Raw genomic sequence first — 27,683 nt, 5'->3', positions numbered from 1 at the left:
TTTATTCGGTGCAGGGAGATTCCATAGAGTCCTGTGCCCTATTGTTTCAATGCTGCTGGAGCCAGGACAAAAGAGGCAGATAAGCAGAGTGTTGGGGAGAGGGATATGATACAGGCAGCGTGGATAAAAATCACTAAAATAAATAAATAAATAAAATAAAAATCAGGTGTTTTTTTAAAAAAAATTACATCAGATTTTTAAATATTTAAATCAGATTTTTAAAATGCACTTTGAAACAGACAAAAAAAAAAGAGTGTGAGTTGCTTTAATGCAGAGTGGATAAAAATCAGTGGTTTATTATTTATTTTTTAAAGATTTTTTAAAATTTAAATTGGAATTTTAAAATAAAATCCTTTTGGAGGAAAAATATTTCTAAAGATTTAAGTTACATTATAGTCCAAAGGCTATTCATCATGAAATAAGGATTTGTTATAAGTTTTTCATGAAATTGTTTAACCACATCAGTTAACCAACATGGATACGTATGCTATAATGTTATTGTTTTAGTTAAATAAATTGTTTAAATTGTTGTTAAGGAAATGATTGTTTTTCTCCTTCCAGTAAAGTACAGCAGTAACGTCCAACTATAAACAGTTAACTTCTTAAACCTCACAATATTTTCCTAATTATCGGTCTATGTATTTCTAATAGTATAACCAAAACAGTAATTTTTTGATATACCTGTAAAAACTACTCTGAAAATTTATTATTCCAAAAATGAAACCTTCATCTGGTTGTAAATATTAAGATGATACCAGCAAGAATGAGTCTTTCTGTTAAAAAAAAATGATTTAAATCAAGTCTTACTGACTAGTGATTTAAATCGTTATTTAAATCGATTTGATTTAAATCAAACCCACCCTGTATGTTGTTGTTGTTGTTGTTTAGTCATTTAGTCGTGTCCACGTCTCCCCCCCCCCCCCCCCCCGTGGACCAGAGCACACCAGGCACTCCTGTCTTCCACTGCCTCCTGCAGTTTGGTCAAACTCATGTTTGTAGCTTCGAGAACACTGTCCAACCATCTCGTCCTCTGTCGTCCCCTTCTCCCTGTGCCCTCCATCTTTCCCAACATCAGGGTCTTTTCCAGGGAGTCTTCTCTTCTCATGAGGTGGCCAAAGTATTGGAGCCTCAGCTTCAGGATCTGTCCTTCCAGTGAGCACTCAGGGCTGATTTCCTTAAGAATGGATAGGTTTGATCTTCTTGCAGTCCATGGGACTCTCAAGAGTCTTCTCCAACACCATAATTCAAAAGCTTCAATTCTTCAGCGATCAACCTTCTTTATGGTCCAGCTCTCACTTCCATACATCACTACTGGGAAAACCATAGCTTTAACTGTACGGACTTTTGTTGGCAAGGTGATGTCTCTGCTTTTTAAGATGCTGTCTAGGTTTGTCATTGCTTTTCTCCCAAGAAGCAGGCATCTTTTAATTTCGTGGCTGCTGTCACCATCTGCAGTGATCATGGAGCCCAAGAAAGAAAAATCTCTCACTGCCTCCATTTCTTCCTCTTCTATTTGCCAGGAGGTGATGGGACCAGTGGCCATAATCTTCGTTTTGTTGTTGTTGAGCTTCAGACCATATTTTGCGCTCTCCTCTTTCACCCTCATTAAACGGTTCTTTAATTCCTCCTCACTTGTACAGATAATTTAGTTCTCCCAAATAGAACCCGGGCTCTGCATATTCCTCCTTTTCCTCAAATGTTCTCTACCAAGTTAGTTTTTTTTAAAAAACCTAGTCAAAGTCTCATTTCCCATCATCATTTTACTTTCCTATAACAGTAGTGATAAGAATATGGACAGCCTTTGAGCAATTGGAAGAACAGAGTTACCAAAAAACCCCTAAGGGCTGTGTCCCGTGTCACTGGAAAGATTTCGTGAAGCATTTATATAGCCACATCCACAACTTAACATCTAAACACTTTCACAAAAGGCTTAGGTAGAGAATCTGATAAAAGTTGCTCTTTTCTTAAAAATAAAGTGTGCATATCTTTCTGTAACAAATATTTAAGACATGGGCTTGTGGCTTTAGAATGTAACTTCAGAACTATTATTGTTTATCAGATTTGTTGCACTCTGTTCATTTTTTTATTGATATCATTTATTATACTTTATCCTATCTTCCATTCAGGGAGCTTTTGAAGTAAGTTGGCCTACGAGAGAGGAAAAACTAAAGTCAGCTTTGTAGCCAAGTGGGGATTTGAACATGAGTGACCCCGGTCCTAACCTGATATGCTAAAACACTGGTTTTCTAAGCCTTTCTCCTATCATTTGTTATGAGATCTGGAAGACACTCAGAGCTGGTCTTGCTGTTAGGTAGAGTGATGTGCAATGAAAAGACTAACAAATTGTTATTTAATGTATTTTTAGTCTGAGCGGTGAGGCGCTTATGGGATTTTCTGCTTTAAGTGCCAAAATAATTTGGCCAGCCTTGGGTGTTGGGTCTTCGGTGTGTGTCTAGTATTTGCTGGTGAAGGCACACGTGAGTGAAAAACTTACAAATAAAAAGAAAATAGATGCCAAATGTCCACCACACCAAATGCAACAGCCTCAATGTCAGTTTGATGGCCTCAAGGGCATTTGCCTGAGCAGGTGGTTGATAAACTGTTGAATAACACCTGTCTGCGTTCACATTAAAAACACACACACTTAATTAAGAAGATATTTTGTACTATTTTTAAAAGTATTTAGTCACCCATCTCTCTGTAATATAGCAAGCAACACAGAATGCTGTTGTGAGGTAAGGAGCAGTTACCATTTGGGTCAGTTTTAATGTGAAAAAATGTAAATTTATGCTGACACCGAGTTAAGCCCAACATTTACCCAAATTGCTAGTTCCTATGCATGGAGATGTACATAATTTTCTGAAGGAGATTTTAAAAATTAAGTAAGTAAGGGTGAGCTCACATGGACATGTTCATCACAGGATGACTGTAAGATCAAGCAACGACTTTAGGCTGGTTGACACAATTTTACATTTCATGAATGCATAAATGAGGAAGCAGGATCCTGCGTGTGTCTGTCTATCTATCTATCTATCTATCTATCTATCTATCTATCTCTGAACTGGCATGGGAAAAAGCTGGATCTTTCCATCACACAGAAAGAGCCTTAGGTGCGTAGAAGTCTTATGCATAAGGTTCTGTTAGCAGTTCTACTGAACATGCAGAGGTTGGTTCTCCTTGTGTGAATTGAATGTTTGTAGAACAAAGATGGCGGACAGCGTTTGTCTCCCCCCTGAGGTCACGCTGAGCACATTGACCACATTTGGACAACCCTAACGTTGCTTAATTGTTGTTGTTTGCACCGGTCTGTCTTGAGAGACAATGGAGTGCTCTTCTGGGGGTGAAGTCAGACCGCTGTGTTCGCTGCACCAAAGCAGCCTCCCTTGGGTGCATGCCTGGGCAGTCTGTATGGAAGTCTGGGGAGGTGTATGGAGGCAGTGTGTATGGCAGGGGTAGGCAACCTTAGGCCCGTGGGCCACAAGCGGCTCACGGGGGTCGTTTAACCGGCCCCTGAGTCGCCCGCTTGGCGAGTCCCTGCGTGCTGCCATACGCACCATGGGGACTCGCTTCTGCAGCGCCAAATATCACATCTGCGCAGACGCAGGAAATCGCGTCTGCTCAGACACAGATGCCGGAAATCACCAGCGTGTGCAATCCAGCCCACGGAGGACTCTCCACTGGAGTGAACCGGCCCAGGCAAGGTAAACCTTGCTGACCCCTGGTGTATGGGCTGCCCAGATGACAAGACCCACACACACACCCTGGCTCTGCGTCACTGTTATTGTCCAAAAGCAAGCAGAGCAATACTGCAGGAGTTGCCAGAAGGAAGCATAAGGCTAAACCAAGTGAGGGTAGCTGATGGGTCTCAAACCCCTGGTGAGCTAGGGTTGATGGGAGTTGTAGTCCAAAAACAGCTAGAGACTGAATCTAGTCCAACCCCCTGCAATGCAGGAATATGGAGTTGTCCCATACAGGAATCGAACCTGCAGCTTTGGTGTTATCAGCACCACACTCTAAGTGATAAATCTAAAAGAGCTTCTCTTACTGAGCTGAAAATATTGAAACAACCAAGAGAACGGGAATATAGAGTGAAGGAGAAATGTCTCAGATCCCAGGAACTGTATTCTTAGAGTCTGACTCAGCTTCCCTCTCCTCCATCCTACTCTAGAGAAAGTTGGCTTTTTTGTATAATTGCTTCTGTATCTGTCGATGCTGTTAAAGACAGCAGAATGTATGCCATGTGCTGGCAGAAAGGTCTGAGCACATGTTTCTGTGGGTGGAATTGCCATATCAGGCTTTCTGGCAATCGTGGTTAATTTTTAATCCATACTTATGTCCTTTTTATGGTCTCCCTTTTGGAAGTTGTTAATACATAGCAGCTGACTGAATTTCCCTGCTTTTGATTAACCAAGAGCTTAATTATCCGGTAGGTTTAGCTGTTTCTCAGATTGGTGGGTGAACCTTCCTCTCTTCCAGATCAATTCTTGGTCAATTTGTTCAAGAAAATGAAGGCCATGTTATGTGATTGTTTCCCTCCTGTATAACTTTATCAATATTTTGTGTGTTTGTGTCTGAGAAGGGTAGACACGAATTGGCTCACTTAACAAAAAAATAACTATGACCTAATCCCATTGACTGTAACGTCATTGTGGCTCTCTCTTGCATTCAGTATAACATTTGCAAAGTTCTTGCGTTGTCTAAAGGTCATTCTGCAATTGTGAATCAGTTTAATTTATCTGTTACTTGTATGAATATCTCAGCAGATTTTAAAGATTCATTACACAAGTTATACTCCCAGGTTTATTCTGGATATTATACTTCAGTCATAATTTTTGGTATATAGGAGTGTTACCTTGCTAATTAAAAATCACAAATGAACATTTACAGCACAATCCTATACATTTTAGCCAGGAATAAGTCCCACTGAATTTACTAAGCAATGGGGCTTACTCCCAGATAAATATTCATAGGGTTGCAGCCTTCCCTCCCTCTCTTTAACTATTTTGTTAAGTATTCTTGAACTGGTATTTACTGTATAGATAGATATAATGAACATTCAAGAGCAAGTTTGCTTAGAGCACAAAGAACAAAGCAAAAATTGTCCTCTTAAAGTAGGGGGAAATCCAGTATTGATATCTTCAGCTCTGTACTAAAAAGTATTATCTGATATGCTCTTATTTAGCATCCTTTGGGAAACAAATGGTACCAGTTTTCTCTCTGGTCAATTCTACCTTAGTTTATGTCAGGCATCCCCAACCTGCGGCCCTCCAGATGTTTTGGCCTACAACTCCCATGATCCCTAGCTAACAGCACCAGTGGTCAGGGATGATGGGAATTGTAGTCCAAAACATCTAGAGAGCCAAAGGTTGGGGATGCCTGGTTTATGTTGTCCTTTGGCATGTTTTCTGCTTTCTGTCCTTTTATGAACATGTTGGTATAAGACTATGAAAGAACTGAGAGAGAGAGAGAAGAAGAAGAAAAAACTCGTGCCATTTAAATGTATATGGTGGCAAACAATTCCTCTTCTCGTAGTCCTGTTTTTGGAGTACCTCTGGCATGGACAGGATTGTATCTAGAGTCCCAATTCTCCACCTTATGCTGTCATTGGTTCAAACACATATTTCACTTGAGTTGCTACATCTGTAACCTGAAATAGTGTGGCAGGAAATCCAGAAAAAACTTGATAGCCTTACTCAATTATATCATCACCTGAATGAGTCTTTGGGCAGAATGGTGGCAGGTCAGATGGGAATTGTTCTTTAGATTTCATGTTTTGACCTCTGCCTTAAATGCATAACTTTCTGCAATTTTTACCCACAATTCTATTCTGGCTTGAACTAGTTATTTGTTTGAACAGAATACAGTGGTACCTCAGGTTAAGTACTTAATTCGTTCCAGAGGTCCGTACTTAACCTGAAGCACCACTTTAGCTAATGGGGCCTCCTGCTGCTGCTGCGCCGCCGGAGCACAATTTCTGTTCTCATCCTGAAGCAAAGTTCTTAACCTGAAGCACTATTTCTGGGTTAGCGGAGTCTGTAACCTGAAGCGTATGTAACCTGAGGTACCACTGTACCTGCAATCTTAAGCTATGGGCCTGTACTTTCAAAGAGCACTTTGGCCAATAGATGAAAACAGCCTCCCTTCTCTTCTGTCTTTTCATTTCCAAATGAAATTACTGTATAATAAAAGTGATTGATAGTTAATGTCAGGCTTAGAGTGTTAGAGGCTGAGATGCTTTTCCTCACGACTCATAGCCATTTCCATCCTGCTTTTATTTCCTCTCGCCAGATGCTGGCAATTTCTGCCAAATGTTATCTGATCTGGCTTTTTTACATTTCTGTTTTGAAATGTATATTATGATAATGTAGCAAATGAGCACAGATAAGAACTTCTGCTCCTTTCGTCACATGTTAGCAAGAGCGCTCATTTCCCCTCAGCGAGCTTAAGAGTGTGGATCTGAATTAATCTCAGTGATATCTTTGTGCATGTCTCTGCTCAGGTTTTCTTGAGTCAACAACAAATTGAGCTAACCAGAGTTCACAGAAAATGGAAAGGTCAGTTGATTAGTGTGGTGTTTTAAGTGTGAGTGTGGATGGTAACTCATTCTGATTCATGCTGACTTTTTCCAGCATAGGCTAAATGCATTTATTTATTTATTTTGGGGGGATCCTTGTTGAGCTAATTGGTGTACAATAACTAATTATTAAGAGATGTTTCTGAAAAGTATTTGCCTTTTCTGTTTCGCATGGCAGTGATGCTGAGATCTGTTGCTCTTCACTCTACTTAGGGAAATGTTGTGCTACCCGTTCAACGCAGGCACATTTTCATGCTCAATTCTGTTCAAAAGGGTAAGGTAGATTTGGATAAATAACTGGGAATTCATTCACTAGGGCCACGTGTATTGTGTAGTTTTTAATAGAAATAGATGACATCACCACTGCTGTGATACGCAGATATTTCCTGTACTCTGTGTAGGTTGCTACTGAACCTAGAGTCAAAGGAACATAATGCCCATCATCACATCATGCTAATCCCTAATTTAGTGTGATGTGAATGAGTCATAGTTTGCTTTGTGTTCAAGCACTCCCCTCTCTGGTGCAGGTGTGATGAGCAGAATAGAAGCTTTCACCTGTGAGTTCAGTTTACCAGAAATTACTGTCTTGTCTGAGCCCTTAACTGATTAATGTTAACTATTGTTAACTATGGTTTGTTTAAACAAGTCAGCTTCATAGCCTATAATCGGGACATGGGTGGCGCTGTGGTCTAAACCACTGAGGCTCTTGGGCTTGCCGATCAGAAGGTCGGCGGTTCGAATCCCCATGACGGGGTGAGCTCCCGTTGCTCGGTCCCTGCTCCTGCCAACCTAGCAGTTCGAAAGCACGCCAGTGCAAGTAGATAAATAGGTACCACGGCGGCGCAAAGATGAATAGCATTTCCATGCACTCTGGTTTCCGTCATGGTGTCCCGTTGCGCCAGAAGTGGTTTAGTCATGGTGGCCACATGACTCGGAAAGCTGTCTGTGGACAAACGTCGGCTCCCTCAGCCTGAAAGCGAGATGAGCACAGCAACCCCATATCCGCCTTTGACTGGACTTAACCATCCAGGGGTCCTTTACTTTTTACCTTTTACCATAGCCTATAGTATGAAGTTGGCTGGTTTCAAACAAGCCATAGTTAACATTGACCATGCTATGTCAGGTTCTGTAACGCAACAAGCGGTTAAGCATAGTGGAAGCAAAACACTTCCAAAATCATCATGGCGGTGCCAGAGGAGGAGAGATGGAGGGGGGGGGAGTGTGTGAACCTAAGGTTTGTTCTTGTGATACTAAACTCTGGTTTTGTGTGATGTCCAAACCAGACTAATATGAAAACAGACTTCATAGCAAATTCTCAAGGTGTGGTATGAACCTTCCGTACCTTTCAAATGAAGCTACAGATGTGAACCAAATGCAAGCTTAACTGTTAACCCCTATGGTTTAAAAAACAAACAGCAGAAATATTTCTATTGTTATCAATGCAGTCATTGTTTTGATAATTAAACAAATATTTTGATTTTTTTAAAATAATAAAAAACTCTACACTTTTCCAGGGTCAAATCATACAGGCTAAGCAGTTAACATTATGCATAACCAGCATTGGCTTGAAACGTGAATAAAATAAAATTTAAGGAAAGATTTAAAAACAACAACAACATGGGCATTCTGTCATTCTTCTTTATCAGTCTAATTTGGTTCCATTTTGGTTGGCAAAATGTAGACTGTTAAATTCTCTGAAGCTGAGATTTGGAAACTATAGCCGATTTCAAACCGTCTTACCAGGTTTACCCCGCCCCCCCCCCCCCCCAGTTTGGTGCAGTTTTGACACTTTGCTTGTTTCTCTGAAAGAAGAGCTTTGGGGTGTTCGAAAAGGAAGTACCAGTCGTTTTTTGTTTTTGTTTCGCCAAAAGAAAAAACTTAGGAAAGTCTTTTGTCCTTCGGGATGTTTGTGTATCCTTTCCTTGTTGCGTAGATACAAGAGCGCGTGTGTAACACCCTTCAATGCTAATGAAATCAACATGGATAAATAATGACTACACTTTCTTTAAGGGAGAGAACAGTGCTTTAAAACACATGTCTGCGCACGTTATCCGCATCAGTTATGTATGTCTGCTTATATACCGAAAATTGCCCCCCAAAAGAGAGGCATTAATTAGCCCACACAGAAAGCATATGAGGCAAGGCTACTCTCCCCCTTTTTATTAAATATCTTTGTGGTGGATCCAGAGAGCCCTTTCTTGGCTGTGAGCTTGCTTATGTGAAATCGAAGTTCTTTAATTGGCTGCAGCAAACGAAGGGCTTTTAGAATAACAACAACACCCCCCCCCCCCCCGGTAAAAGATGCTTTGGATTCTTTCAAGAACGTGGCGTTCTGGACAACTTACCAAAATTGTTTAAGCTAGGAAATCCTTCAAGCCTGCACTTACTGCATTTAGGATTGCCAATAGACCATTTAACAAACAAACAAAAAGAGCCCTGTGCCCTTTTATTTACTTTTTCTGGCTTGTTTCTTTGTAAAGTGAGGGAGTCGAGCTACCTTTTCCCCTTTCGCTTTAAATATAAATTTCTTGTATTTTGCCGTGCACAGTGACGCTTTTGCAACAAGAGGCTGTTTTGGGACAGGGCACACAGAGTGGCTGAGTTAAGATGCAGTGCTGAAACTATGGTTTGTTATAATAATGACAGGCAGGTGAGTGCCTTCAGTTTGTATGCTCACCTCCATCCCTGGTATGTGGGGAAGGAGTTTTAGGTTTCCTTTCGCCATTTTGACCAAACCTCCTTACATCCAATTATGAGAAACCGTAGTTTGTTCCAATTATAGGTAGTTTATTCAAAGTAGGATTAGGCTGAAGTTTATTATTATCTTGGTGTGCAAATGACCTGTGCTTTCAGCATCAAGAGAAGTATAGTGTCCCAACTGAGGGAAGTAAGAGTCCCAATCTATTCTGCCTTAGTGAGACCACACCTGGAATACTATGTCCAGATCCAGGCACCAAAATTTAAGAAGAATATTGACAAGCTGGAACATGTGCTGAGGAGGGCAACCAAGATGATCAACGGTCTGGAAACCAAGCCTTATGAGGAACAGTTGAGGGAGTTGGGTATGTTTAGCCTGGAGAAGAGGAGACATGATAGTCACCTTCAGAGATCTAAAGGACTGTCAGTCACATGGAAGAAGGAGCAATCTTGTTTTCTTCTGCTCCAGAGGCTAGGACCCGAAACAGTGGCTTCAAGAAAGGAGAGTTCAACTTAACCTCAGGAATAACTTTATGGCAGTAAGAGCTGTTGGAAAGTGGAACAGATTTCCAGGAGAGGTTGTCTTGGAGGTTTATAAGCAGAGGTTGTAAGGCCACCTGTCATGCTGAGATTCTGGCATTGCAGAGGGTTGTACTAGATAATAATTGTATTTACGGGACCGCCTCTCCTGGTATGCCCCACAGAGGACCTTAAGGTCCATGAATAATCATAGTTTAGAGGTCCTGGGCCCTAAGGAAGTCAGATTATCCTCGGCCAGGGCCAGGGCCTTCGCAGTGATGGCTCCGACCTGGTGGAATGCTCTGTCCCATGAGACCAGGGCCCTGCAGGATTTAACTTCTTTCGCAGGGCTGTAAGACGGAGCTATTCTGCCTGGCTTTCAATTCGAACTTAGCCTGATCTTTTATTCCCCTTCCTTCCCTCCCCCTCCCCGTTTTATGAAGATTACCTGCTCTGGGATCCCACAGCTAATTCTCCCCTGGTCTCCTCGCTGGCCCAAATAGGACTAATTTAGCCAGCTAGCCCTGGTGATCATCTAATGTTTATTGGATGGATTTCCCCCCTAAATTGATCTTTGAATTCTGAATTTATTGTTATTCACGTTTTATACTGTATTTTATGCTGTTTTTTGTTGCATCAATTAAGTGTTTTAAATTTTTGTTAGCCGTCCTGAGCCCAGTTTTTTGAACCAGGAAGGGCGGGGTATAAATAAAAATTTATTATTATTATTATTATTATTTCTATTATTATTATTATTAGATGACCCTTGGGATCCCTTCCAACTCTTCAAGTCTGTGATTTGTTCAAAAGGATGAAGTCTCCTTTGTTTAAGCCATCTTCACCTCATAAGTGGGGGAGCCCATGAACCCATGTTTTTGCTTGAAGGATCCTCATTACATCTGAACCAGAGATTATCATGGTGCTAACTCTTTGACATAGCTTTTACACTTGTTCCCCGCCTACACTCAAGGGAGGATGACAGTCCCATCTGTGTTGTGGAAGATGTGACTGAAGATGGCAAGTGGTGAGCGCAGGGATATTTTTGTTGGTTGTTTAACTCTGCAAAGGGACATCTCTAAGTATAATATAGTCAAATGAAAGGGAATCTTCCTTTTATTTAGATATTCAAGTGTGTGTGTGTGTTCTATGGTTCATTAACACCTACAGCCAGATCAGATTACATTAAAATTCAGCATGCATCACAAAGAAGTAAGGGGGGAAAACCTTAGCAAACCACAGTTCCCAGGATGAGTTTTAAACAGGGTGGATTTGATTTAAATCATGATTTAAATCACTAGTTAGTAAGACTTGATTTAAATCTTTCTTTCTTTCTATTTACAGAAAGACATTCCTGCTTAATATTTACAACCAGATGAAAGTTTCATTTTTTGATTAATAAATTTTCAGAGTAGTTTTTACGGTTATATCAAAAATTGTGGATTTGGTTATACGTTTAGAAATACATAGGCAGATAATTATGAAAATATTGTGAGGTTTAATAAGTTCACTGTTCATATTTGGACACCTTTTCTGCTGTACTTTATTGGAAGGAGAAAAATAATCATTTCCTTAATAACAATTTAAACAATTTGTTTAAGTAAAACAATAGCATTATAGCTTATGTATCCTTGTTTGTTAACTGATGTGGTTAAACTTTTTTTTTTTAACTTAGACAGAGTTTTAGCACACATGAAAAACTTAAAACAAATCCTTATTTCCTGATAAATAGTCTTTGAACTATAATGTAACCTAAATAGAAAACTATCTTTTGAAAGATTATTTTCCTCTAAAAGCATTTTATTTTAAAAATCCAATTTAAATTTAAAAAATTGATTTAATTTTTTTAAAAAATCTGATTTAAATTTTTTTTAAAATCCATTTTTTTTTTTAATTTTTAAAAAATCATTGATTTTTATCCACCCTGGTCTTAAATTGGAATAAAATTGCTACAAATGTGTATGTGGCTTTTGCTTCTAGTGCGCTTTTACATGTCGTGGATTTTAATTTTTATTTTTTTAAAGACCCTGAGCTTCCTATGCATTCTGTTTTCAAGAATAGTTACTGTCACGTTGGGAACTGTGACAAAAGTCTCTTTGTCAGGTGCTCTTCTGTTCCTTAACGTTCACTGTTCAGAAGCATGAGAAAGCCCGTGAAAATCATGGGGTGAGCTTGGAAACCTTTGGGTTACCATTTGAAGCCTTTCATAATGCTTTCAAGTGCTCCTTTGGTTGAACCTCATTATCTAGATTTGTATCAAGACTAGAGCCAAAACACCTATCAAACGTGGCTTCCATGTGGACAAGTAAGCGGGATGACCCTCATTCTTTAGCTTTTTAATGAGATCCATTTATGAGTATCCAAGGCAGAAATCAAAAACTGAATAATCTGACTGTGCTGAATGAAGAAGATTGTATTGGCTAATCTTTTGTCAAAGATCAGTTTCACCTTCTTTATTAAAAAACCCCCTGAGGTTTCTGAATATTCACAGCAAAAGCATGTCTATGTTTCTTAAACGTGGTGTATTCTTGCCGAAAGCCTGCAAGCACATTTAAATATATAATCATTACTTTTTTCCTGTTCTCTCCACAGCATGCAAGAGATCCCGGTACTTCAGCTTTCTGATCAAAGTAAGTGACGATGAACAAAAGCCCTAAGTGGGAGGAAATGTGCTGTCTGAAATACTGTACACTCCGATTGGGAGGGCAGGAGATGCAAGAAGCAAATGAAAATAATTATCTTTGCATCTTCTTAGCATAGACCTTCTAAAGAAGAACTCCTCTCTGGGGGTGGCAGAACTAGACTAAGACGCAAAAGGGCCACCTGCCCCAAGGCCAGCCCTGCCATTAGGCAAGGTGAAGTGGATGCCACAGGCAGCGTGAAGCACTGGGAAAGTACTGTAGAACAATGCATCCTTAAAGTGGCCTGTTGGTCTTAGATATAGTGGAGGGTGCTGCCAATTAATTGACAGTCTGGTTGACTTTTATGGTCATGAAATGAGATGGGGGGCTGCCGCCGCCATCTTGTCCTTTATTTCTTTATTTATTTGCTATTCACACCCCGCCCTTCCTACCGAATGGGGAAGCCAGACCAGCTCACAACGTGCAACAATGCCAAAAGTGTCTCTGGAACACTTGATGCATATAAAATCCACAGTTCCAAATACAGTGGTACCTTGGTTCTCGAACCTAATCTGTTCCGGGAGTCCGTTTGACTCTCGAAACCATTTGAAAACCAAGGCGCGGCTTCTGATTGACTGCAGGAGCTTCCGAAAAATGTTCGCAAACGGAACACTTACTTCCGGGTTTGCAGCTTTCGGGAGCCGATTTGTTCGACAACTAAGCCGTTCGAGAACCAAGGTACCACTGTATGAAAATAAAACAGCAGCTGTTAATATCCAGGGTGCAGTAAAATGACTTGGGACGGACCCACCTCGCCCACAACCTGGAGAGAGAACGTATCTGGCATCAAAGATCATGTGATGTGTCGGCCACAGTTAAAATAAGGTTTCAAGCTATGAAATGCGTCCAATGCGCAATAAATCTGGATTTTGGCATAGTTGGGGAGGGGGCTTTGTGAAGGCGAGTGTGCTGGCTGAAGGAAGCTGTTGTGCTTTCTCTTGGGTCTTCCTGTGCCTGCAGACTTAGCACAGAAAAAATGCATGCCGCTGCTGAATACTGATGGCAGGCGATAGAGCGGATCCGAGATGTGTGACCTTGAAAATAGTGTTCAGCTCTATGTGCATGTTTGCACAAGGGCAAAAACTGGACATACCCTTTAAGGTTTAGAATTGACTTGCCATTGTGCTACTTCCCAGAAGAAATGCTTGGAACTGGAAGCCTGGTCCAGGTATTTAAAAAGTCTATAGGCACAGCTCAGGGCTCCTCTGCTACTGAAAGAAATATGGGGGGTTGTCAGTTCCTGGCACCCGCTTTCCTAGTTAACTCAAGACTGGAGACACAGTGGTAGAAGGAAAGGGAGTGTACAATGGTTTGGGGAGAGAAAGTGGGTGTAGGATCTAGGCAGAGCAATGGAACCAAGTGGTGGAGGAGAAGCAAGTCAATGGTTGTAAGTCTGAGGAGGTGTGCCGGCGAGTACAGAAGATCAGAGAAGTTCAACAGGAGAGGAAGGACCATAAGACCACAAGTTTTACATGCAGAAGGTCCTGATATCAGTCCCTGCCATCTGTTGGGAGGGCAGAGAAAGATTCCTGCTTGAATCCCTGGAAAACCACTGCCCAATCATAGATGGAGAACTTGAGGTTCTCCAGATGTTGATGGACTCCAGCTTCCATCAGCCTCAACCAACATGGCCAACGGTCATGGATCAGGAGTATCCATTGGCAGACCTCAGGCTCTCAAAATTCTGTGGTCCCCTCTGCAACACTAAAACACTTGGCACACCCCCCCCCCCGTGCCCTTCTCCATAGCATTGCTGTGGTGCCCCCTGCGGCAGACGCTACCCTGAAACCACCTTTGGGTGGACCACAGGTTCCCTATCCTTGATTTAGACAATGCTGAGCTAGATGCATCGAAGGTCTGACTCAGTATAACTCCCAAACCTGAGAGATGGTGAGTCATGCACTAAATTTTCATTGCCAGTGTGCAGAATACTTAAAACTTGAGCTGGCAGAGAAGAGAACAATTACAATAGGAAATGCCTGTTTTCAGGTTTTGTTAAGGAGGGTGGATTAGTGACAAGAGCACTATACTCCTGAGGAGAAAAGATTCTTGAAAATAACAAGAACTGTTCAGTCCCTCAGGCAAATCAGCACCACACCTCCTGGAATGGGTAGCTGGCATGTTGCGTTTGATGGAATCCAGCTCAAGTGCTTTGATTTCTCGTGTCGGCTTTTTTTCATCCAACACAATTTTATATAGAGTTAAGTTATGGCGTCAAGTAATCAGAAGTGGTTGTTCAGGGATAAATCTACATATACTTCTGCCAGCCATTACATCTCTCGCCAGAGTGGTGCATGATCTCCTGCTTGGACTACTGCAATGTGGGGCTATCTTTGAAGGTGACCTGGAAACTACAACTAATCCAGAAGGCGGCAGCTAGACTGGTGACTGGGAGTGGCCGCCAAGACCACATAAGACCTACATTGGCTCCCAGTACGTTTCCAAGCACAATTCAAAGTGTCGGTGCTGACCTTTAAAACCCTAAACGGACTAGGCCCACTATGCCTGAAGGAGGTACAGCTGAGGTACAGCTCCAAGGGCCTTCTGGCGGTTCCCTCCCTGCAAGAAGTGAGGTTACAGGGAACCAGGCAGAGGGCCTTCTCAGTAGTGGCGCCCTCCCTGTGGAATGCCCTCCCATCAGATGTCAAGGAAATAAATATCTAACTTTTAGAAGACATCTGAAGGCAGCCCTGTTTAGAGAAGTTTTTAATGTTTGAAGTTTTATTCTGTTTTTAATGTTCTGTTGGAAGCCGTCCATAGTGGCTGTGGAAACCCAGCCAGATGGGCGGGGTATAAATCATCATCATCATCAGTTTGGGTGTCCTGAGGCCCTGCATAATTCTAACATTAACGCACAGGTGGGAGGGGGCTGCCTGTAATGTAGCCAGAGACAGCCAATAAATCAAATTTGGCTATTAGAGAATGGGTTTTGCCCCTTAAAGAGGCCCTTTTTGACACGGGCCAAAATGTCCTTTTTATTGCCTAGTGCAGGGATGGAGAACCTGCAGATGTAATTGAACTCTCATTCCCATCAGCTCCATTTAGGAGGGCCTGGCATGACAGGGATAACTTGTATTTTCGGCAGCAGTCGACCTGTCAGAGCACCAGATGTCTGCACAGTACTCTTAGCAGCAAGAATAAGTGTACAATTCTAGTAGCAGAATTGTAAAGAATATTTCCTGCATGAAAAGAGAGAGGAAATGTGGTGTTTTGTTTTGTTTTGTTTATCTTCCCCTCTTTCTCTTATTATCCATCATCCTACCTAAAAAAAAATACCTTCCAGATAAAACTTGGAGAAGGTTGATTGGTGGTATGATCTTCAAAGCATGACACCAATTAAGCCTTATCCGCTTTTTGGACTTTCCAGTAGCAAAGGCATCATCAGGAAACAGTCCTGCAAGCAGGAAGCACTTTAGAAGCCTTCTTAGAAGCCAGTGAGGGGAATGAAGCTCTGGAAAAATCACTCATTGTCACTGTAACTGTACAGTTAAATGAATGCAGCGATGATGATAATTTGAAGCACTCTCCACTTCCACGAACGATTTACTAGGGGACAGTGCTGGTGGATTTGGTTGCATTTGAATGGGAGCATATGGTACCTGTGTAATATTTGCTCTGTTTATTGGAAGCAAATAGATGGCTGCTACCCAGCAGCAAAAAAGGGGACGCGGGTGGCGCTGTGGGTAAAACCTCAGTGCCTAGGACTTGCCGATCGCATGGTCGGCGGTTCGAATCCCCGCGGCGGGGTGAGCTCCCGTCGTTCGGTCCCAGCTCCTGCCCACCTAGCAGTTTGAAAGCACCCCTAAGTGCAAGTAGGTAAATAGGTACCGCTTTATTGCGGGAAGGTAAACGGCGTTTCCGTGTGCTGCTCCGGTGCCGGTTCGCCAGGGCAGCTTCGTCACGCTGGCCACGTGACCCGGAAGTGTCTTCGGACAGCACTGGCTCCCGGCCTCTTAAGTGAGATGAGCGCACAACCCTAGAGTTGGTCACGACTGGCCCGTACGGGCAGGGGTACCTTTACCTTTACCTTTACCCAGCAGCAAAACGTACGATCCTCCATCAGATTGTGCTTCACTCTCAGCTGATTCACAGCTATTCTCCCCCAACCCCCCCACCTCTCAGTCATTAAATCTTTGCACCTCCTACTAGCCAAAGGATGTCACGTTGCAATAGCAGGAAAGAGAGTACGCCAAGCCCTCAAGGAGCATTAATGCATTTTTGTTAAAGGCTACCCATATGTTGCCAAGCGATAGTTCTTTTCATAGTAGTCAGAACAACCATACTCGTGATGACACAGGGACAAACACATATCAATTTTCATAGTTATATTTCTTGATGAGAAATTCTTACAAAGTAATTTCCCCTTTGTTTAAACCAATTCATGAACCAAGAACTTATACATTGACCACTAATAATGAACCATATATTGTAGATATTACTCTACATTTATTATGCTATTTTTGTGATGTACAAATGACGTGAGAAAACATGATACAGTGGAACCTCGGAAGCCAAACTCCTGTAAACTCAAAACGTTTCGGCTCCCAAACAATCGGAAACCGGAAGTGATTGTTGCGGTTTTCAAATGGTTTTTGGAAGCCAAACGTCTGGTGCTGCACCTTGGAAGTCGAACATTTTGGAAGTTGAACGGACTTCCGAAACAGATTACATTCGACTTCCAAGGTATTTCTGTATACTTATTTGTATAACATTATTCTTGTTTATAAAACCCAATAAAAAGTTATTCAAAAAAAAGGAATAGCAAATAAAAGTGCTTTACAGTTCCTATAGGCTGCCTATGAATATACTTGTGAAGAAGGAAGTATTTAACCTGGGGGGCAGGATATTATGGGGATTTTTTTTTAATATGGGGGGAATATTATTATTAATAACATCAGTACAGTGGTGCCCCGCAAGACGAATGCCTCGCAAGACGAAAAACCCGCTAGACAAAAGGGTTTTCCATTTTTCGATGCACTTCGCAAGACGAATTTCCCTATGGGCTTGCTTCGCAAGACGAAACGTCTTGTGATTTCTTGCGATTTTTTTCGCTCCCCCACCTTTTCTAAGCTGCTAATAGCCTTTTAGCCGCTAAGCCACTAAGCCTTTAATAGCCGCTAAACCGCTAATAGCGCTAATCCGCTAAGCCGCTAATAGGGTTGCTTCGCAAGACGAAAAAACCGCTAGACGAAGAGACTCGCAGAACGGATTAATTTCGTCTTGCGAGGCACCACTGTATCCAGCCCTTTTTCCAATGTGGTGAGGGTCTTATGAATGGATGGATTTACCCCAGTTGATATCCCTGTGATTGTCCCATGAATAAGGGTTTGAATTTGGATCTCCCAAAGATTTCAAGGGGAGGAGGAGCCAAAAGTTGCTGGCCTTCTGACAGAGCCATAGATGTCAACGTTTCCCTTTTTTTTAAGGGAAATTCCCTTATTCCGAATAGGATTCCTCGCAAGGAAAGGGAAAAGTTGACAGCTATGCAGAGAGCATGGAGAAGGCCTTCTGTCCCATCTCCCTTCTTGATGCAATGGCTGCTGATGACAGTTGAAGAAAGAGCCTGATGGAGCCTGCCTGACAGATTCCCTGTTTGTTGAGAAGATCCATAATGAAGGGCCAACCTTCCCCTGATTGTCAGATCAGCCACAGAGACCAATCTTCCTTTGTGCAAAGGGCAGCTAGAGAGCAGAAAGGAGGTGCCCTTTGACCTCTGCCATCAGCCAGAGGACCAAGGACCATTGGGAGGATGCTCCCCCTATCTGCTAGGGAGAACATCGTGGCAAGGTAGGGGCCATCCCATCCATTGGCTAGAGAAGGAACAGCAACAGCATTTTTAGTAAGATATTGCACTTTCAGCGTTGCGAAGATGCCAAATCCCTAGCTGTTACTTCATATGTTCTATTATGATAACGAGCAGATGCTGGATGGGAAATGAAAAGCTCTTGTGAAAACCAGGAATGTGGGTGTGGATGATTCCCTGCTTGTCCTGAGTTCACTGTTTTTAAGAAGCGTTTTGAGAAGAGTTATTAATGCAAAGCAGCGTAGACGTTTTGCTGCATGTTTGCTGTGCATATTTTGACAGGTTGTATGGTCCCCGTCATCACCCCACCCTCAAAATTTGACTTTCTCAGACGCAGATCTAATTTTGCGTGGACAATAATCATCCGAGACTTCTTCAGAAACTAGCTTCTAATTCCTCCTCTTGGATCGCCTAACAATAGCTGCTGTAGGCTATGCAAAGCATTTTCTCTTCTTGGTGGCTGATGGGATTGGCCGAGCTATGAACTTCGTTTCGTTAGCAGGCTTAGGCCGCGGAGCTGTGAGGCAGCTGTGCACGAGGCACTTGCTTCTGGGGTTTATGTTGTGATTATTTATTTGCAACTTGGTGGGGCTGTGTGTGTGTGTGTGTGTGTGTTGCAGCTCTCTGAGTATTTCAGAGGCTAAAGAAATGTGTCACACAACCGGTGGAAATGATGTCAGTCATGTGGAAGTGAGTTAGACTGAAATGGCTTTAGATAGCAGTTATGGAGAGACTGAAAGCTAAAGTACAGGTTTGCTGTACATTTTTGTATGCATGAATGTATATGCATAGTTAGAACATACTGTACATGCATGTACGTGTGTGTGTGTGTGTGTGTGTGTGTACACACACACACACACATATTGTCAGTGTTTTCTTCTTTAAAATGTTGAGGGGTACTCTCATTTTGACTCAAGAAAATCACCATTTTATAGTTCAAATCGGGGGAAATAAATACAGTAAATGGATAAAAGTACAAAGATTCACAAAATGTTTAGGGGTATGCATACCCCTGTGTACCCCAAGAAAAAAAGCACTGCATATTGTTACAGATTTTTTGGAAGGGGGACACCCCCTCCCCAAACCCTAGAAAACAATTTTGAGTATTTGGAGTATTGAAGAGAAGATTGAAGGTCAGTGGAAAAGAACAAGCCAAGCTTTCGTCCAAGACAGGGCCTCGCCTGGGATAGAGGAATTCACATGACAGAAGGTGTTGTTGATGGTCAGTCTAAGAGGAATCTTGGGCCTGGGCAGATAGAGGTTGCCATGGTGATGGGATGTGCTGTTTTAGGTGACAGGAAAATAGAGTTTTTAGAGCAACATGCGCTGTGAAGAAGAAGGGAGAACAAAGACTGGGGTCTGTCTCGGGCAGGCTGGCTACAGGACCAACTGTTTTATATTGGATATATGATTATTAAGGAAATGGGGACACTTGAATTGTGCTCACTTAAAAAACTCTGTGAACTTTTTGGCTACACATCAGGTCTGCTCCTTCATGTTGTTTGATGTGAGTCTTTGGAAACTAGGAAGTCCTCGGTTGTGCTGGTGTCAATCATGCAAAACAAGGGACAAAATATTTTTCTGTCAAGTATCTTGAGATGAGCTTCCTTCTGGTAAACATGTTTTCTGATCACTAGTATCAACCACTTAGTTCACTTCTTGCCTTCCTAAAACTCTGTTGAGTAGTTTAAGCTTAGCCAGTGGAGGGATCAAAATTATGTCTAGCTCAACTTTGAAGACAAGGGGGGAGGAATATAGCTATAGCCATTTGTTTCTCTGATTCCTGGCATGGCATGAAAATTTCCTCCTTACCTCTTGCCAGCCAGCTGCTTCTTTTCCCTTTCCCTTCTCATTGAAGTCTTGCTAAGACAGATAAACGCATGTGTAGCACTTAGCCCTTTGGCTCTGTGTTCTTAAAATAATAATAGTCAATTTTGCTTGGTTATTTATTTCATTTAGAAGAGGCAAGTGAGCTTGTTCCTGAAACTTGACATTTTGGTTACTGAACCACATGAGTATCCAAATTAGCATCAGATTGTAAGATTTGCACAGAGTAGGTCCTAGGGGAGAGTCTAGCATAGGCCAAAGAATATAAGATAATTTTCAAGCATCGCTACAGTTTAAATATTTGAGAGCCAGTATGGTGCCATGGTTAGAGGGTTGGACTGGTGGCAGGGTTCAACCCCCTGATCAGCTATGAAGGGTGACTTTTGGCTAGTCAAATTCTCTTAGGCTCACCTCCTGATAGCTCATTTGTTGGAGCATGAGATTCTCGATCTCAGGGTTAAGGGTTTGAGATCCATGTTGGGCATAAAGATTGCAGGCGATTGGACCCTCATGGTCCCTTCTCTACAATTTCATTATTTTATGATTCCATGATTCTATACCTCGCAGGGTTGTTCTGAGGGTAAAAGTAGAAGAAACAGACTGTGTATACCACCTTGAGGAAAGTTGGGATGTGACTGTAATAAATAATTTCTTGCAAGAAACCTATAAACTATGGACAATGTATATTCATGTGGCTTCAACCCTGCATAGACATTTGTTTGACACTCTTGGTTCTGCTGAATTTCCCAGACTATCTGTGCATAGTTTTATTAGAGGTGTATGGGGCAACCCAGCCAGATGGGCAGGTTACAAGTAATAAAATTGTTGTAGTTATTATTATGCATGTCACCTACATTTTAAATACGTTTCGGAGGAAACACATTGCCTGTCTTAGTTGTGTAACGTCTGGATCTCTTTTTGTAAGAGATCATCAAGTGAAACTAAGAATGCATTTAAAAGACTTTCTCAGATCATACAGTATCAGTATTATGTCTTACTCATGTTTCAACCTTTGACACCTTTAGTTTGTTTCCTTGTGTTATCTTTAGAAGCAACACTTTTTTACCCGAAGCTCTGTATGTATGTATGTATGTATGTATGTGTGGTTCTTCTGTGAGGGTAATTTCTTTTACAAAAAAAACCAACCAAGCTACTGCAGTGACTCATCTAAAGTGCAAAGGGGCAATTATTTCTGTGTGCATTATTATGCCTGATTTGCTTTCTATTTTTAAACAACATGCTTCTGCAATGAACAAGTCCATACTCAAAAAAGCAAAAGCAAAATTCAAACAGCTCGTCTGCTGTAGCTGAAAAAGGTAAAGGAAATAACACGAGCTGAGAACAACATTTACAGCGTAAGCCTTGGTCCACTGCCTGAGTCTAGTACCCCTGCAACCTAGCAATACAGGAGAGATTTCAGGGATTACGTTCAGATTAAATGCCAACGAGAGCCGAGTCCTGGCGAGATGCCATTGAGGTCGCATGAGGATAATCAGAATTTTTCATAGTTTAAACTGAAATGTCTTCAGTGTGGCTGGGCCCCCAGTGCCAATGATTTGGGTTAAGATTCCTAGATCCTTCCTGTGTGCATCATTGTTCATTTACCTAAAAACAATGTAATAATAATAATAATAACAACCCTCATGCTGTTGTAGGTCCCTTTGTGTCAGTCTTTCCCCTAAAACTGTACTTACTACTACTGTTATTATTATTATTATTATTATTATTATTATTATTACCCCACCCATCTGGCTGGGTCACCCCAGCCACTCTGGGCGGCTCTCAACAGAATACCCTTTATAGACAGAATAGGAAATGGAATTGTATAAAATGAACGAATGGGTGCCCTGTGCTTGGTCTTAAACTGACCATATATAATGGGACTGAAGCTCAAGTAAGGGTTGCATTAGTCGTGTTTGCTAGGGCTGCTGTGCCGTCATTTTTAGACAATGTTAATATTTTATTGAAAAGTTCTCAATTCTAAAGAAATAAAGCGACGCAAAGAAAAAGGCCGCTACCACTGTGAGAGGCCACTACCACTGGGTTGGCAGTGGTTGTGGCCTTTCGCAGAAGGACCTTGGCTCCAGAGAGAGAAAGGCCTCTCCATTGTAGGCCGGCCTGTTGGGGAATTTCCTTGGTCGGCTGCAAGGGGAGGCAGAATAGCCCGCCATCCACTGGAATTCAGATTGGCCAAAGTGGGTGGGACTTAGGTGACCAACCAGAGTAGTCTTTGATATCAATCCAGCTATGAAGGTTGGCTGTGTCCAGGTTCGGGAACTGCTCCCCTCTATATGCAATGCAGTAGTTGTTTGCAGTTGATTGTAAAGATGGCATATCAGTGCTGTACTGCCTCTTTCATAAAGCTTCTTTTAATACTTCTCTTTATATCTTTTGTCTCCTTGACTTGTAAATGCCTCTCACCTCACATTTATTCTCACAGCAACTCTAGAGGTGGCTTAAGAGCTGAGAGACAATGACTTGCCCAAGGTCACTCTCAAAACAGTCCTCTTCCTCAGAGACCTTTAGTTAGCTGGTTATTTTTTTTTTTAAAAAAGAATAATAGAGAATATGAAGGTGTGGGTAATGTGAAAAATGACAGTTTATACTTCACTTACAATGTAACAGAAAGACTTGTTCACAGAAGCAATGCTGTGTAGCATTGACTTCAACTGCGAATAATACAATCCCAAGTGGAAGCAGTTTACGAATGTTAAATATATATATATTCTTCAGTAAGGGAGATAGCACAGTGAGTTGAAGACATACCTATGCTACCTCAAGTTATTACCTTCAAGGTTTTTGCCTTTTATTCGGAGGGTCGTGGCCAGTGGCATAGCGTGGTTTGCTGGTGCTTGCGGTAGGGGTGCACGCCAGCAGGGGCAGGGCATGGAGGGTAAATGGAGCCCGCCACGCCAGCCCAGGCCTCACCACCACGACCCCTCCATTGGAACCAAGTGGGGGCCGCAGAAGAAGTTACTTTAACTCAGTGCTATGTTGGCTACAACCACATAATTCATTCTTTTGTGCTTCCCTCAGGGGAAGGACTAATTTTTGTACTGTCATATTTCTTGACATTTAAGAACCTGGTGGCCTTCTTTTACTCAGTTGCTGTAAGCATAATGTACTTACTCCTAAAGTTTTTTTATTTTAATTCCTCAATCAACTCCACCCCAATACTCTACTTTAAAAGTTCACCAGGTGTCCCCATATTTGAAATAATTAACAAATATATCTGCCGTATGGCTTTCTAGCATTTTACAGATCTTTCTGAAGTTGACAATATTTTTTGCTTCCTTTCTACCAAGCAGCATGAAACAATTAAATGAAGGAAAATATGAGTCAGGATCATTTCACTTTTTAAAAGGAAAGCTGACGCCCATATTTCAGAACTCTGTGACCGCTGAGAAAATGAATGGACACAGATATTTTCACATCTGCCCGAAGATAGTGATTTGGGTTCAGTAGGAGTAGGGATGAATGAAAATGAGACTATTTTATCAGCATGTGCAAATTCACTGTTGACACCAAATTATATGGAACATCCACGGCTCATCCAAAGTTAAACACTTACTCATACCTCGGGTTTCAATAGAAGACTTAAGCACTCCCATTGAAATAAAATGATTTTTTTAAATGTTTAGCTCTGGCACTCTATAATCTATGGGCATTATTGAACCAGGTTTTACTTAAGAGTGGACCTATTGAAATTAATGTTTATTAATTTTAATGGGTCAACTCTGAATAAAACATATTTGAATACCACCCTATGTACTTTAGTTATGCTAATTTGTGAATGTAAGTATTCACAGGACTATGGACACAATGCAAAGTTCTCATTCAGTTCCATGTCTAACTTTTATTTCACAAAAATTTGTTCTACTTGTCAAGTTGTTACGTCATCTTGTTGCTCACATTTGAGCATTATGTATTTTTTGGAAGTTTGTGTACAAAATTAAGGTATTTTTCCAGTGATGACTATTCATTATCGGCCCTGGAAATAATTTTACTAGTGTTGCAGGTTATATAAAATACCTGGTTTAATTCCTCAAGAACAAACTAATCACAGGATGAAAGAGGAAAATATTGTTTTACACAAAGATTGTTACTTCAATGGGAATATGATCAATCACGTATCAGTGTCTGATAGCAAGCTAAAAAATATTGGTGTATAATATGCATAAGGTAAATCACACCTTGGCCTGTTTGAATGGTTTTATCCGTAAGTGAAATCTAAAGCGCAATATTGTTTTCCTTGCATAATTTACATCTTTTTGCAACTGTTCTGCAACTTTTTAGTGTGCTCCCAAAGTTATTTCAATAATTAACGGATCTTCTCTGGTCAATTTCAGGTCTCTTGAATCCTAACCTATAGTTGCAAACTGAATATTACATATATTAGACTACACTTTACGCAGTTAAGGTGAGGTGGGTGAAAGCTACTTGTATACCATGGGCTAATTTCACTAGGATACAGTAACTTAGCTCATTTAATCACCACAGATGGTAAAAGCAAGCCCATTTTCAGACCCCATGGCATGGACTATAGAGTAAAGTTTTCTAGTTTACTTTCGGAAGGGGAAAAAAAAGACAAACACATTGTGCCATGCTAATGCACGTTCACTATTGTGCTGCAAAATATGACAGACCAAATAGCACATGTAGGTGGAGGAACGGATAAACAGATTTGGCAGATTATTTTAGTTTGTTGTGCTTCTAAAGATGTTTAGCCCGTATACTATATTCAGCCATAACTCCCAAACTGTTTGGGAAACAAATTAAGCTGAAGACAGATGACAGTGTTTCTTCCAGAATATCAAAGACAGTATGAAAGCATGCGAATCTTGCCACTTTCTCAGTTTTCAAATCTTGAGAATTAGTATAGTGTGAGGAGAGATGAGGGAACCCTTTCAAACTCTGTTTGATGAGAGAGGATCAAAGAACAAATAGAAACGTAAATATCAATGGAAATTATTGTTCTGCTGCCAGCCAAATACCTAGAGCCAGTGTGGTGTAGTGGTTAAGAGCGGTAGTCTCGTAATCTGGGGAACCGGGTTCGCTTCCCCGCTCCTCCACATGCAGCTGCTGGGTGACCTTGGGCCAGTCACACTTCTCTGAAGTCTCTCAGCCCCACTCACCTCACAGAGTGTTTGCTGTGGGGAAGGAAGGGAAAGGAGAATGTTAGCCGCTTTGAGACTCCGTAGGGTAGTGATAAAGCGGGGTATCAAATCCAAACTCTTCTTCTTCTTCTATAACCTGTCTCTGATCCGATATCAGTAGCAAAGAGCTGCACCCAGGGAGAAATCCAGACACTGTTGCACCCGCAGCCCTGCTAAGCATGGCGGCCAAGGCTGGGAGAACAAGCACATCACTGTGCAAACCTGGAATTAGTGCAGTGACTGGGCTTGAATTGGACCCGATGCCACCACATGATCATAGAATCAAGAGAGTTTAAAGGGATCCCCAACGGTTATTGAGTAGTCCAACTTTCCTGCAATGTAGGAATAATTATTCACTTCTGCTCAATTCAACTTCAAGAACAGCAGAAGCAGCAGCTGAGAAGAGAAGAATTCTAGGGTATATATGGCCGTCGAGACCATATAACACCAGTCCTGAAAGACCTACATTGGCTCCCAGTACGTTTATGAGCACAATTCAAAGTGTTGGTGCTGACCTTTAAAGCCCTAAACGGCCTCGGTCCAGTATACCTGAAGGAGTGTTTCCACCCCCATCGTTCAGCCCGGACACTGAGGTCCAGCTCCGAGGGCCTTCTGGCGGTTCCCTCGGTTCCCTCGGTACTTCTCGGTTCCGCGAGAAGTAAGGTTACAGGGAACCAGGCAAGAGGGTATACTTGGTAGTGGCACCCACCCTGTGGAACGCCCTCCTGTCAGATGTCAAGGAAATAAACAACTATCTGACTTTTAGAAGACATTTAAAGACAGCCCTGTTTAGGGAAGTTTTTAATGGGTGATGTTTTATTGTGTTTTTAGTATTCTGTTGGGAACGGCCCAGAGTGGCTGGGTATAAATAAATTATTATTATTATTATTATTATTATTATTAGTATTATTGGATTGTAGAGCTGGAAGAGACCCCTAGGGTTACTTAATCCAACCCTCTTCGATGCAGGAATCTTGCCTACAGGAAAGATCCCATTTGCTCCAATGGGATGGTTCCTCTTCTACCACAGGGCTAATTGCAGCACAGGGAGAAGGAAATCATCATCTAGATGCAGCTGGAGATGAAAGGTTGAGCCTTCTTCCCTTGTGTGTCCAGTACAAGTCAGCCTCTCAGTGCCTGTAATTAAAGAAAGAAAAAACTCCTGGCGTGCTTCCTGGCTTTTTCAATTAAAGTAATGCCTAGTTTGGCCCTGGGTGGGATACGATGCTCTTTAAGATCACAGTAGCATTGGCAGATAGAACAGCCTGGGAAAACACCCTTTGGAAAACAGTGTGCCCCTTATTCATTTCATGGTGCAAACTGTCCCCTGATCCTTGGATGAAGGGCGGCATATAAATTTAATAAATAAAATAAATTTCCTGTGGCAGGAGAGTATAAACCTCTCTGGTTCAATGGAAGATTGTACTAGGCACTTACACAAATGAACAACATTGGAGGAACATCTGAAGAGAGCATCTTCAGGGCAAAAAAACCCAGTACTAACTACGGATGCATTTTAGCCAACTAGGTTTGAATTCAAATGATCAGAAAACACATGGTAGACATATGAGGAGAACAAGTGACTGTGGTTCTTTTGTCTGTGTAAAACTTACGGGAGGCAGGCTTCGTACCATAGTAGGTTGAGGACTACAATTCTCATTATTCCTTACTATTGACCATGCTGACTGCAGCTGAGAACTGCAGTCCACAACATCTGGAGGTTGCCATTTTGGCAGGAAGATAACCTTTAGTTATCTCCAAGAAGGACAGGACTCCCTGGAAAGAAGCTGGAACATTCCCTGAGCTGTTTAGAAAAGGAGTGAGGTGTGTGAATAAGTCTAAACATTGGGATTTTGCTAGATAATACATTTTCTTCTTTTTGGACAGCATGGTTTTTGCCATGCCACATGTACAGACACGTGTGTGTGTGTGACATCTCTCACTTCTTTTAAATTATCTTCTAACTGAATCGCATTTCCGAGCAGTTGGAACCATACAGGTTTCTAATAATGATGATCATATCTTTCCCACCAACCTGAGTTACCTCTGCAAAACCTCCTACGCCTTGTATCCTGGCCCTGATCTTATCATTGTCAAGAGGTAAGAGCCAGGAGCAGGTTAGTAATAACTCACACAGTGTCAGTGGAGTTAACTCTTCATTCAAAGAAACAAACAGCTCAGGAGGCCAGGCCTAGTGATCGCGACAACTCTTCCAGTAGCTCTTGGTCCAATGAGGAGGTTGTGAGGACTGACGGTCCCACAACTTTCCTCTGCCCCTGGTCCCTTCCAAAACACCTGAGGCTCCTTCATCTTGCCTGTGTTTGCTCCACCCTCTTTATACCTATTATGGTTCTGGGAGACCAGGGGGAAAGGAAGCTGGTTACCCCCACCCCCCTGGCTTCTTCAGCAGCCTGCCATCTCTGCCTCTT

At 41.8% G+C, this 27,683-nt stretch overlaps 1 protein-coding gene across 5 annotated transcripts in view; it reads left to right on the top strand.

Annotated features, from left to right (window-relative positions):
* Positions 1 to 27,683, top strand: part of THRB (thyroid hormone receptor beta) — a 186,812-nt gene that overhangs the window by 65,573 nt on the left and 93,556 nt on the right. For all 5 annotated transcript variants that reach the window (XM_080974980.1, XM_080974983.1, XM_080974979.1 and 2 more), the window contains exon 3: positions 12,380 to 12,417. The gene's annotated coding sequence lies outside the window, so the exon portion shown is untranslated. The remainder of the gene's footprint in view (positions 1 to 12,379; positions 12,418 to 27,683) is intronic.

Source organism: Podarcis pityusensis (genome assembly GCF_964106645.2).
Source record: "Podarcis pityusensis genome assembly, chromosome: 12".
NCBI lineage: Eukaryota > Metazoa > Chordata > Lepidosauria > Squamata > Lacertidae > Podarcis > Podarcis pityusensis.
This window is presented reverse-complemented; position numbering and strand designations above follow the sequence as displayed.